Source organism: Hippopotamus amphibius, chromosome 4 (assembly GCF_030028045.1).
Source record: "Hippopotamus amphibius kiboko isolate mHipAmp2 chromosome 4, mHipAmp2.hap2, whole genome shotgun sequence".
NCBI classification, from domain to species: domain Eukaryota; kingdom Metazoa; phylum Chordata; class Mammalia; order Artiodactyla; family Hippopotamidae; genus Hippopotamus; species Hippopotamus amphibius.
In genome coordinates this window covers 113,525,146-113,537,357 of record NC_080189.1, presented here as the reverse complement: position 1 = coordinate 113,537,357, position 12,212 = coordinate 113,525,146, and the positions used below count along the sequence as shown (strand labels likewise).

The 12,212-nt window shown below is 40.7% G+C and overlaps 1 long non-coding RNA gene across 1 annotated transcript; it reads left to right on the top strand.

Annotated features, from left to right (window-relative positions):
* Positions 1–803: 803 nt before the first annotated feature.
* LOC130851759 (uncharacterized) lies at positions 804–3,842 on the top strand. The gene is made up of 3 exons (XR_009053265.1): positions 804–885; positions 2,129–2,210; positions 2,621–3,842. It is a non-coding gene; the product is annotated as an uncharacterized LOC130851759 (long non-coding RNA).
* Positions 3,843–12,212: the final 8,370 nt, after the last annotated feature.

Below are 12,212 nucleotides of genomic sequence, written 5' to 3'. Positions count from 1 at the left end.
CTATCATGCCATGCGTGTCAGAGGGAAATAGAAGACATAAATGACAGTATAGACTTTTACAGACCAGAGTCCTAGATTGGCTTCTAGCAAATGTCTCTAGCCAAAGCACTAAAGTTTTCTGAGACTCAGCTTCCTCCTTGAGTTAAATAGGTGTGATAATACTACCCTCAGAGAATGCATGTTCTCTCTACAATATTTGGCAATATTTTATAGATTCATAATGTGTGATTAGCTTGATTATTATTATTCCTGTCTTCAAGGAGTTTATTAGTTTCCAAATTGGTGTTGCACCCTTTGAATGTCTAGCTGAGAGCACATAAAGACCAGAGAAGGCTGTTCCTGGAAGTGGCTAAGTGCTAAACTATGCATCCTGTTTCTCTTATTGAGAAGATTTCATGGCTGAGCTGGAGCCTGAAATAAGTAGTTCTAATCTGTGAAGAGAAATAAAGGGCGGGCCTTCAAAGTTGGGGGGAAAATGTAAGCAAAGTATGCACATGACTGTGTCCTTATTCATGGTTGGGTGCTGGGCGAAGGGCTGGGAAGCCCAAGAGTATTTGGTATTGAATGCTGGGCTAGAACGCTCCAGGTTCTAACCACTTCCCAGTTGCATGAACCAGTCACTCCTAAGCCTGGACCAGTGACTCCTGCTCAATGTGCATATGAGTCAGTAGAGAATTTGGCACATATTTACTTAGACTCTGTGGTCTGAATCCGAACATAGGATATTTATAGGTAGGGGCTGCATATTGATTGATTGATTGATTGATTGATTGCCTTTTTTAATTCTATGTTTCCCTTCGAACAGGCCAAGGGCTGCTTGCCTGATTACATCAAGGAGAGCTGAGCGTCAGTGTCCGGTCGCACTGCTGAGTCCCTGATGGCCAGGTATTCATCGTCTCTTAAACTTCTTCTTCTCAGAGGAAGGCATTTTGGGGAAGTATCCTTCAACCTCAGTATTTAGTGAGCATCTACTCTGAGGACAGAAGGATGATAAGTCCATGTCCTGCCCTTAATAAAACTCAATCTTTCATAAAATATCAGCCCAAGGTACCAATTTATTTCACCAAGGGGAGGATGGGCTTCTTACACTTAACATTTGGATTCATGTTGCAAACTGTGTGAAATTAATATTTCAAGCTGTGTGTGTGTGTGTGTGTGTGTGTGTGTGTTCACGAGAGCTGATGAGAGAAGAAGGAGAAGAGATTGGGAAGAAATAAGGTGACAGTGACCATTAATGAGTCAGCAGCTGGTGGTGGCAGTGACTTCAAGACCTGGACACAGAAGCATATGCTACTTTTAGGTTACACTTCTTTTATTGCCGACCCTTTGCAGAAGAGCATCAATTATTCTTCACCAATCGTGGGCCTTCTTTTCGGGCTTTTGTCTTCCTTGTCTGTCAGTTATCTCAGGAACAACAAATATTTAAGACCCATCTCGAAAATTGTTTCCGAGATCTAACTTCGCCATGATTGGTCTGCTCCCAACAAACACAAGGAAGCTTCTTATTTTCTCAGTCATTTATTTGGTTTTCTTCCTTAGTCCTCTCCAGGACAGCTCTAGGAAGGACAGAGTATTCCTGAAGGCCCTTTTTGGCCATACGAAGAGAAATGTCTTGACAGACCCTGTTCTGTGTACACTCACCATTCCTGTGATGGAATGCCAGCTATGTTGCCCGAAGCTACCTGACACAGGCAACAATATGTGTATTCATCGGCATATGAAACAGCGCTACAGCCCCGGCTTCGGTGATCTCTTGATCCCAAGCACCTAGGTGCTACCTTCGTCCCTCTCCACACGTCACCCTTGCCCCGCAGAAATTGCGTTGTATGACACATTCTGTGGCGAGATTTATGACAATTGTCACCCAAATCCGTAATTAGCAGGTGGTAACAGACAGGCAGATACAGCCACTTATAGTGACATCTCTGACAGATTGACGCCCACCCACCCCCACCCCTTGAAAAACACCTGCAAGGCTTCTTCTCCTTTCCAGTGTGACCCTGCTCAGACACGGGGCCGGCAAGCCTCGTCTCGTGCGTGGAGGGGGAGGGGGCTATAAAAGCCACATGTTCTCACAAGCACGGCAGAGCCCACGCACCAACCATTTGGCTTTGCAATTAAAAAACAGGTTTGGCTTCCCTCTGCATCAGAAAGACAACGTCAAAGCAACATTCATCCCGGAAAAGTTCCCTTGTGAATTCAAATGAACTGTGAGTCTTGGGTTTCTCTTTGTTTGCATGTGCATGCCTCCAGGGTGAATTTTTGGAAGGGTTCGCTGTGTTTCCGTCGGGGCGAAGCGTGGATACGGATGCGTTGAATCCCTGCTACCAGATTGGTCTTGCTGGCACTCTCCATTCTGTGTCCTTGGCTACGACGTGGTTCGCATTTCCGATTCATTCCGTCAGGCTTACGCCTGCAGGTTAATTAGCTCTCCAAGTCCGACCCTTTTGCCTTGGGAAAAGATCACTCATTCTAAAGATCTGCCTGAGAAATTGAATCTCACAAACTGGACCTGAGTTTCAAAAATACTGAAAAGCATAAATAGGTTTACTATTAGGAAGTGTGGTAAAGTTGGTTACAAGGATGCCTAATTGTATCTTTATCGTTTCCCTTCTGGTAGGATGCCTTACACCATATTGGGAGAAATCACTGCTTTGCAGCTAGAATCCTTCCCCTCACTGTGCAATGAAGAGCTTAAAAGGATCCTATGAAAATCAATCCCAGTTGCAGTGAAATCGCCCATTTTCTACAAAGTAGTTTGCTTCAGTTTTCCTTTTTCTCATTCTTTTCCCCATTCGATTGAACAGAAAGAAATATTGCCCTTATTTGAAAGTTAACTGTTAAAAGATAAGTTCCAAAGTTCTGCCCAGGAAGAAGTTGAAAAATAGTCAGACCTAAATCATGAGTCATGAGTCAAAAACTGTCAGAGTCCAGGCCACCCTGACCTGAAGAGGTCTTAGCAATAGGGCAGGTCACCAGCACTCAGGCCCATCCCCTGATGTACAAGGAAGCGTCTGTAAAAGATAATGTATGAGGAATGCCAATGTTTCAAATAATAATGGTCATGATCAGTATTAATTAAAGAAGGACAGACAAAAAAAGAACAATTCGTGTCAGTGCAGTATCCTGGATCTAAAAGTCATCATAGAAGGATTCTGTCCCTATTTAATTTTAAAAAGTCGCACCAAACCCCACATAAGAAATTTTAGTTTATTCATGTTTCTTTGGATGAAATGATCCTATCTCACACTATTTCCCCAAAAGTTGTTCGAAAGAGAGTAATTACTATAGATTGACTTTTTATTGCATCATTTGAAATCCGTAATTTGAGACGAATATAAAACATTTTTATAATGTGCAATGTAAAAATATTATCAGCATGAAGTAAATAAAAATATACTAATATACATGATAGCATGTGTAGCTGCATTGAAAAATTCAAAGATTTGTTTAATCTATTTTGTCATGATTGTACCTTTATATAAAAATATAGATGCATGCATGTAATTTTATATTTCTCAAATATATGTTTTGCTTGCTTTTGATCTGTGCACTCAGAGAAAGTACATTTTTCTAAATATGAAGTTTTATTTGTGCCTTAATGAAGGAAATCAATTCCCTCAATTAACAAGTTGCTAAGCATAAATATACATTTTCTATTCTCATTCATTCCATGTATCAGAGATTTTTCACTGACTTGGGCTCCCGTTTTCTGGACTATGTGTTTTCTAGCCTTATCCATAAACGGTAAGGTAGAAGGAGCAACTTTAAATTCAGTCCAACTAAGGCAGAAAGAAATTCAACTCTAAATGTCACAAAATAACACTATAATTTTGTTTTAAAAAATCATACACACAAAAATAAAAATATATATGCATGATAAAAACAACTTATCAAATCTTTATGTAACTTGAGTCTTGCCCTCCGTTTGTCAAAATATGGCTTTTTATTGAAAATATTGTTTAATGAGCAAGGAACTAATTAATTTAAATATTGATTGGAGTGGGGAGAAAGTCTATGCTTTTAATAAGCTGATAAATTTTATTAGAGAAGCTTCTTTATATGAGTCTGTTCTTTATTAATTCGGTGTTAATAGCTTCGTTTCCTCAAGGTTATGTATCTCAAGTATTGTGAAAGAGAGAAAGGAATAAAGGGGGTTATTAGGTCTTTAAACTCAAGTTTTCAAGTGCCCAATAAATGATGCGATTAAGCGATTAGCAGACGTTACTGAGTTAGAGAAGGGTTAAATAATGACATATTTGGAACTCATTTGGAATTGTGATAATTAGTTTTTGCAAGAGCTCCAGCAGGCCAAAGGTAAGGGATTGCTTCTAGAAGTGGGTTGAAGAATCACAAAGTTATTAATGAAAAGTCTTAGATCTTAATCATCAGCTTGCATTTCAGTAAATTAAACACTCTCTACCCAAAGAAAAGATGTACACAAATCATTATACCATTAAACTAATTTGTCTTGTGCTCGCTTAGAAAAATCCCAGTGCCAAATTTATTCTCAACAACTAGAATTCCACAGTCGTTTCTGAAAATTTTTTTAAAGTTTGTTGTTTCGTTTTGTTTTTTGAAGCCATACAATCCTTCTTATGACTTGGAGAATTTACTTTCCCAAACTTACCATACACTGTATTTCTGAGGTGGCTTGCTTTAGGGAAACAAAATGAAATTAAAGCACCTGCATATTGGAACCACATCACTTCGACAACTTATATAACCTCAAACATGAAGAAACAGGCAAAGCCTCCCGTTTTCTCCCTGTGGTTTAGAGCCAGGAGAAAAGTGAAATGCTGTCTCTCCTCTTTGTGTTTTTGGTTACACACGTCCTATGAAAACGTGGCTGAGAGCACAGACTTCCCACACGGGTGTGTTTTGGAAGTTGCTACTAAAAATGACGTTAAAACATGCAGAAACTGCCAAGCTCTGAGAAAATGCTTATTAAAGACTCATAAAAATGTGAAAATAAGAGAAAACAGCCAGTAAACTTTAACTGTGGGCTTTAAGGAAGTCGGTTTCGTCTCCTCTCCACGTGGGCTTGGCTATGGTGAACTTAGGCAAGAAAAACAAGCTTGGCTGTGATTTCACAATAGAGGGTTAAGGAGAGAGAAACAGCAGCTCAGTATTCACGAGGTCACCCACAAAGGCAGAGCCACTTCTACCCTTCACTGTAGTAATTCTAGACTTTCACAGGGGATTAAAAATTCTGCAAACAACTCTCCCAGACAATGTCCGTGCTTTTGATGATAAACTAAGCATCAATACTGTCAATTTAAAATGGCCATTGAGTTTGTTTTCTGCCAAGATGTCTGGACCACAAGGCAAAAGACTGAGTGAACTTGGTCATTTGAACATCGAGTCTGGGACTGTTTCATGTATAGTAACTGTAGGGAGAGTCACAGTTGTGTGGTCGTATGGTTCCTGATGCTGTCAGTGGATATCCTTCTAAGAACTTATGGTTTTACAAAGACCAAAAGGAAAGAAGTGTTTTTCCAATTTTTTGACACATGTAGTGTTTAATTTGTATATTTAAAAATTATTTTAAGCTAACTCAGCTTAAATTCTGTGTGACTACCTCATTTCTGAGAATGTAGTGACTCTGGTCTTTACTCAACAGAACTGTTTACAGACCTGCTTAAAACTGAGTCACCTTGCTATACAGCAGAGATTGGCACAATATTGTAAATCAATTATACTTCAATAAAAAAGTATATTTTTTATAAGTTTCCTTCTTAAGCCTAAGAATCTCCTAGGATGCTTGTTAGAAATATATATTCCTGAGCACTGCCCTAGACCTATGGAATCAAAATCTCTAAGGAAAACTCCTGAGCATAGGCCTTTTTTAAAATTTCCCAGGTGATGCTTATGTTGGGCAAGTTTGGGAAACCCAGCTTAATGTGAATAGATTTCTTATTGAAAAACAAAATGCCCAAGAAGAATAGAGAGAGGAATCTGTGCCATAGCACCCCCAAAACATGGTGATCTATTTCCCTGGAAACTTTCTGAGGTCTGATGTACAGGTTTAGATAACCAGTAGTTGGCGTCCAGTTTGAACATACTCAAACATACGTACATAAATATTTTTTTTAAAAACCATCTCAAATGCTTTAGGGAGGTAGATAGGGTCAAAATTGTCCAACATAGCCATCAAAAAAATTGTTCAATAATGTGAAATGAAAGAGAAAAATTATTCAATCACCTAACGATATCTAATTATCCAGGAGCTCCTTGACATTTTATGAGAATCCATCCCAATGCAGTGAATTTAATATGTCATAAAGATGTGAACGTAAGCAGAATGTGTCTTTGTGCAGATATCCGTGTAGACATGCAGGAACGCAACTTCTAAAGATAAAAGCTGGTAACTTGCTTTGAGTAAGACGGATTCATGCAGTCACAAAAACATAGGGCTTTCTTTTCTTCTGTATTGAAAATAACATTCATTTTGAAGTCAAGAAATGTCCATAAACAGAGTAACATGAAAATTATTTTACTTTTACCTTTTGATTGAGAAAACTGCACCCAACGTCCCACACACCTCAGTGATTAATAACTCTGATTTTTTTTATAACAAATATGAAGTCATCCAGGCTGCCTGTGTACTACTTTAAAAAACAGACAAGTGGAAGAGAAAAAAAGCATTAGTTCTGTTGGGCCAGTTGATTCAACCTCTGTGTCATATAAGCTCCTCTAATGTAATACCTCTTATAGGTCAAATGTCATTTTTCATCCCCTGTCTCCACCAAATACACCTCAAGTTGAACTAATGGGGTGGAGATGAACAAGCCTTTATTGCATCACGCGCTTACTATTCTAGATCTTTTTCCCAGCATATTCTTCCGAAGAAGTTGCTACTGCCACAAATCACCGTAAACCTCTGTTTTTCTGTACCCAAAAGATAGTAATGTTTAATAAATCAGTGCCTTTGTAGCACCTTATTACAAAGAAAGAAACTGAGGCACAGTTGGCTGACTTGCACGTGCACACGGGGTCTGGGAAAGGTCGTAGAATCAGCGAGGCTGGTGCATACCTAGAGAGACCCAGTAGCCATCAGGGAGAGAAGAGTCATGACTATAATTATTCGTTTGATCTGTATACCCAAGTAAATAATTGTCATTTCCATAAAACTGCACGAGGGAAAAGCCATCACGAATAATTTAATGCGAAAGTAACAAAGTGAAATTTCCACCCCCAGAAACGTTAGTGACTTTGACTGCAGTGGCAATCGGTACCACAGATCTTCGCTTGCCCTTTCACTTAGCTTAAATGCCTCTAGGGGATCCTAATAGCTAGATGATATGTTTGCTTTGGAATCAGATACCTGGAACGGTTAGCAGATGACCTGAACACTCAGTGATAAATTCAACCTTGTCTGTTTGCTTATTCGTTACCTCTGTGTCTGATTGAACATTCCCACTCAAAGACTGGCTTTGAAATTAAAAGCTAGAGGCTGGAAAACGGTCTGGGTAACGTTCATAGTTTGAAGTCGATGGTAGTATCTTAATTCTGTTTCCAAAAGGAGATTAAAAAAAAAAAAGATGTAGTTGCCTCTTCACGTTTTTTCTTTCCCTCTAGACAGAAAGAATACTTAGAGACCTCCAGAGAGCCTCATTGTGAAAATAAGGCTTAACCCTCCAGCTATGTCTGCCTCTGTCTCATTTCTCCGGGTTTGGCTGCAGGAGAGTGGGAAGTCGTTCAGACAGCAGCCCAAGGAGCTTAGTCTTCATCTGCTCACACCTCCCTATCCCCACCCCAACCAGGCCACCGATGTGAGCCAGGCAATGTTGGAAAACCTGGTGAGAATTTATAGGCAAGAGTGTAATTTCTCCTGGGCTCCCAAGTAAAACAAACAAGGAATTGCTCCAACTGAAAACAGGGCTGTGTGTGGAGACATCACATCACTAGGACGAAAGCAGGTTGACTCAAACGGGGGACCCAGGGTCTCACACCGCTAGGATAAGGGGAAGTCTGAATCAGACACAGCATCTCATCATCCTTTTGTGGAGAACAGTAAAGTCCAGTAAGTGGCAACTGTGCAGCCCCAGAAAAGAGAACTCCATCCTGAGTTCAAGCCCACACGAAAAAGAAGGTCCAAATGTTCTATCCCTCAAGCATCAAACATCCATTGAGGACTGATCGCTGTGTGTAGAAGACTGCCAGGAGGATAAAAATCAGTATAAGTTACCATCCGGCCTTCAAGGAGTTTATAATCTCCATGTATAGGTGAGATTTAAACACGAGAAAGTCTTCAGCAAAAAAGTGACACGTGAAAGTTATACCATTTAAGTATATAACGATAAATACATCCTGCAGGATTCAGAGAAAAGTGAGATCACAGGCTCCCGAGATGGCTGGGAAAGAAACACATCACAGCTTGTGAGCAGTGGAAGATCTGAGGGATTTTGGAGGTGGGACAATAATTATTTCTGATGTTAAGAATTAAGCCAACATCTCATTGTTCCTCACTCTCCTTAATTCATTTAAAACACTCTCTAACCAATGAAAAGCTTTCATGATGAGGTCATCACCACAGAGGAAGTGGCAACAGAAACAAACATTAAAAGGTGTTTTTTCCTTTTGTTGGGTTTTTAATTTGTTTAGTTTGATTTATTTCTTCCCTGTAGAAGTGTTTGGGGCTGAGTTTGCTGACTTCTATCCGAAGGATGAGGCAGAGGGTGTTTAAGAAATCTCTGAGCGCACTGAATAATTACGCTGTGTTTTTCTTTGTATTCCATTCCCATGTTACAGTAATGGTAGTTCTAACAAGTCAGTGCAGATTCACAAAAACAAAGTTAATGAAGAAGTGAAGACTACACTCGACCTGTCTTTTTTTTTTTTTACACTTCCTTTGTTATGTCTAGCCATTTTAGCCCAAACTTTCTGCCCAGTTCGACACTTCTTACTAACACTGATTTAATATGTTCCGACAATTTATCCACCGTACATTTTTCACAATTCAGTGCTGACAGGAATGTCTTTTTAATCCTGTGGCAGATAGAAACCTACACTTTTGGAGCTGCCTACAGTGCATGGGTTACCAAAGCTGTTTCAGTGGCCATCACCAACGTAGGAGAGCTGACTTCCCACGATAAAAAAAAAATAACAACAATAACAAGAGAAAGAAGAGGCAAAGCAGTGAAGGATGGAGAGAGAAAGAGAGAGGGAGGGAGAGGGAGGGAGGTGGGGAAGGAGGGGAGGGAGGAAGGAAGGGAGGTGGAAGAAGGAAGGAAGGGAGGAAGGAGAGAGAGAGAGAAAGAGAGAAAGGAACAGTAAGTGTGTATGGTTTCAGAGCTCTGTCTCACCTTGTCACAGAGCTCTTTCCCTTGACTGAAATAATAATGCAATAAAGTTAGAACATCGGTTACTTGAACAGCAAGCCTCCCACCCACACACCCTTGCCGCTCAAATGTCTTGCTCGTTTTTCTTGTTATATTATGATGATTAGTCTCTTAGTCAAGTCTCAGTTTGACTAACCTATTGCCATAGGCTACTAGTTGGTCAACCTCCATCTCCCTGAACGAAAGCAGTGAAACAGTCCTGAACACTCCACTGGCTTTCACTGCTCTCACAGGCTCATAAACTCTTTCTCTAGTCCTTCCTTTTATAATGAAAGTGCTGCTTGGGATATGTTCTCAATTAAGCATTCCATCTCTTAAGACATGTTTTAAAATAGATGTTATTTTTTTCCCTTCTTCACATTTGCGTTTGGAAGAAGGACATTCCAGTAACTTGTAAAGAAATGAGGAACCAAAACTGTGACTGAAAACAAACATAATAACTGACACTAATACTTGGTTTACTACATGCCAAGCATAGTTCTCAGAATCTCGCCCAGATGGACTAGTCATACATCCATAAGCTGGGTGCTATAATTACTCCCATTTTATAGACCAGAACATTAAGGCGCAGAGAAGTTTATTGCTTTGCCCAAGGTCACACAGCAGGTAAGTGGTCACACAGCAGAACTGAGATCCAGGCAGCTTGATTCTACATCCATATTCTTAACTCCTGTTGTTCCACCAAACACAGTGCAGGAACATTGCTTAATAAGATCCCATTCATCAGCACCCTTGTAAAACCTGATCCAGGTGAGAACTCTACATATGGAAGAGTCATGGAAAAAGTGACAGATGGAATTGAGGAGTGATGTCCCCAAAGCCATCATGAAATTCTGCGAATTTAAATTCATGGATCGAATTTTGTACATCTGAAGCCACATAGGAATAGATATGCTAAGTATCCAAGAAGAACGAGAGCCCAGTTTCCTCACCCACGTCAGGGAAATAGCTCCCCTGCCTTGTAGGGCTGTCGTAAGGATTAAGATACTGTGCGGAAGCTCCTGGCACAGAGGCCAATACAGGATAGATGATCGATAAGGGGAAGCCACTAGTTATAAATGTTAGCGGGTATTTTCCCTGTCTTCCTCTCTATCAGGTCTATCTTGCATTTAGGCATCTACTCTCACTTCAGAAAGCGACTCCAAGTTCCCATTCACCCATCAAAACAAACCACGATGGTATGAAGTGATATCTTCAACAGGACCCCAATTGGGAAATAGCAGATACGTAAACTAGTTCTCCCTGGACGTAATCATTGGCTTTCAAAGGAAGCATTTATAGGTGATGGTGAAATTTGTGTTAGAAAGATCTGTTAGAGCAGATACAAGGATGGAAACTCGGATAGGCACGCTCACTGAGAGAAGAAAGTTACAGCCATGTAGCTATAATTAGATAAGGCCCATCCAAACACATTTATGATTCAGTAACCTAACCCCATGTGTTTTGAGAACCTTGAGAGCATACTGTACTGCAGATTCTTTCCCCCAGCCTCTCTCCCCTCCCTCCCCCTTACTCCCTCCCCCTCCTCCCCCAGAAGGAAAGTAGGTGGTCAAAACATGGTTCCCAGATTTGCATAGAAGGAAGCCGGTTTTAGGGCAGCCGCTGCTCACTTTCCAAGAGATAGTCCCATTGCTCTGGCCCTGGTTTCTCTGTTCTGCTTCTGAAACAAGGTTGAAGTCCTGCTCTCCATGGTCCCAGAGGCCACTGGGTCCCAGGAGCAATCCGAGAGGCTGTGCAAAGGGTAAAGGATTACACCTGACCTAATTCATACATCCTGATTTCTGGCCACTGCTACCATTTCCAACACTGAGAGAGATACGAGTTTCACTGAGTAGTTGTGACCAGCATGGAATTAACAGGCAGGTCATACACGTGTGTCTTTGTCTTTATTTGTGTATCTGTGTGTCTGAATTTCTGTGTGTCTATACATGCAGGTGTCCATCTGTGTGTATGTCTGTGTCATTCTGAGGATGTGTCTATCTATACATATGGGTCTGTGTACGTCATTGTAAGTTGTGTCCGTGTGTGTATATGTATGTGGTACAATGTGACTCTGTACATGTCTGCATGTTTGTGTGCTTGCATGCTTGTACACATCCGTGTGCAGGCATGTCTGTGGGGGCCTGCATAGGAGTTATGAGGAAATGAACACAAATGCGTTCTAAAAGGCAATGTTTCCTTTTAAGGACCCAGCCCCTGATGCACATTTGAACTGTGTGTTGAGTGCGAATGTCACCCCAGCAAGGTAGGAAAAGGGGAAAGAAGAATAGATGAGCCATAAATGAAACAGCCAAGGAACCGTCCTCTGCTGCTTTCGTGGCCCTGGCTGATCTATGCTCCTACCAGCCACACTGCGTCAGCCACTTTCTTGCACTCTCTGAAGTGCTGTGCAAAAGAGAGCCTATTACTGGGGTCACAGGAGTTCCCACTTAAGAAGGCAATACTCCAGCAGGACAGAAGAAAAACTTTCCTTCTCCCTCCTATAGCACGTCACACATGACATCCATAAGCCCAAGAAAAGAACTACATTCATTAATTCACTAGGTGATTTCAGTAGAGGTTTCACTGACCTTTTTAATCCCCAGTGCTGGTAGTATTTCCTTAATCAGGCTAACATTTTCTAATATAAACAATGATATCTGAGACCAGAAATACCAAACACATGAGTTCTGCATACACCCTAGAACTGACCAAAGAAATATTCTACTGGAAATCTTGGCAAAATTTTAACACTCTTCAATGAAGGTAAACAAATATGCACAGTGCAAATGCAATGCATTTGCAAATGCAAAATACTGATTTGACAGAATGACACCTTGCAGAGTGGCGAACTTAAGTACAGTTCTCTTCAAAAGAGGCAACTATCCT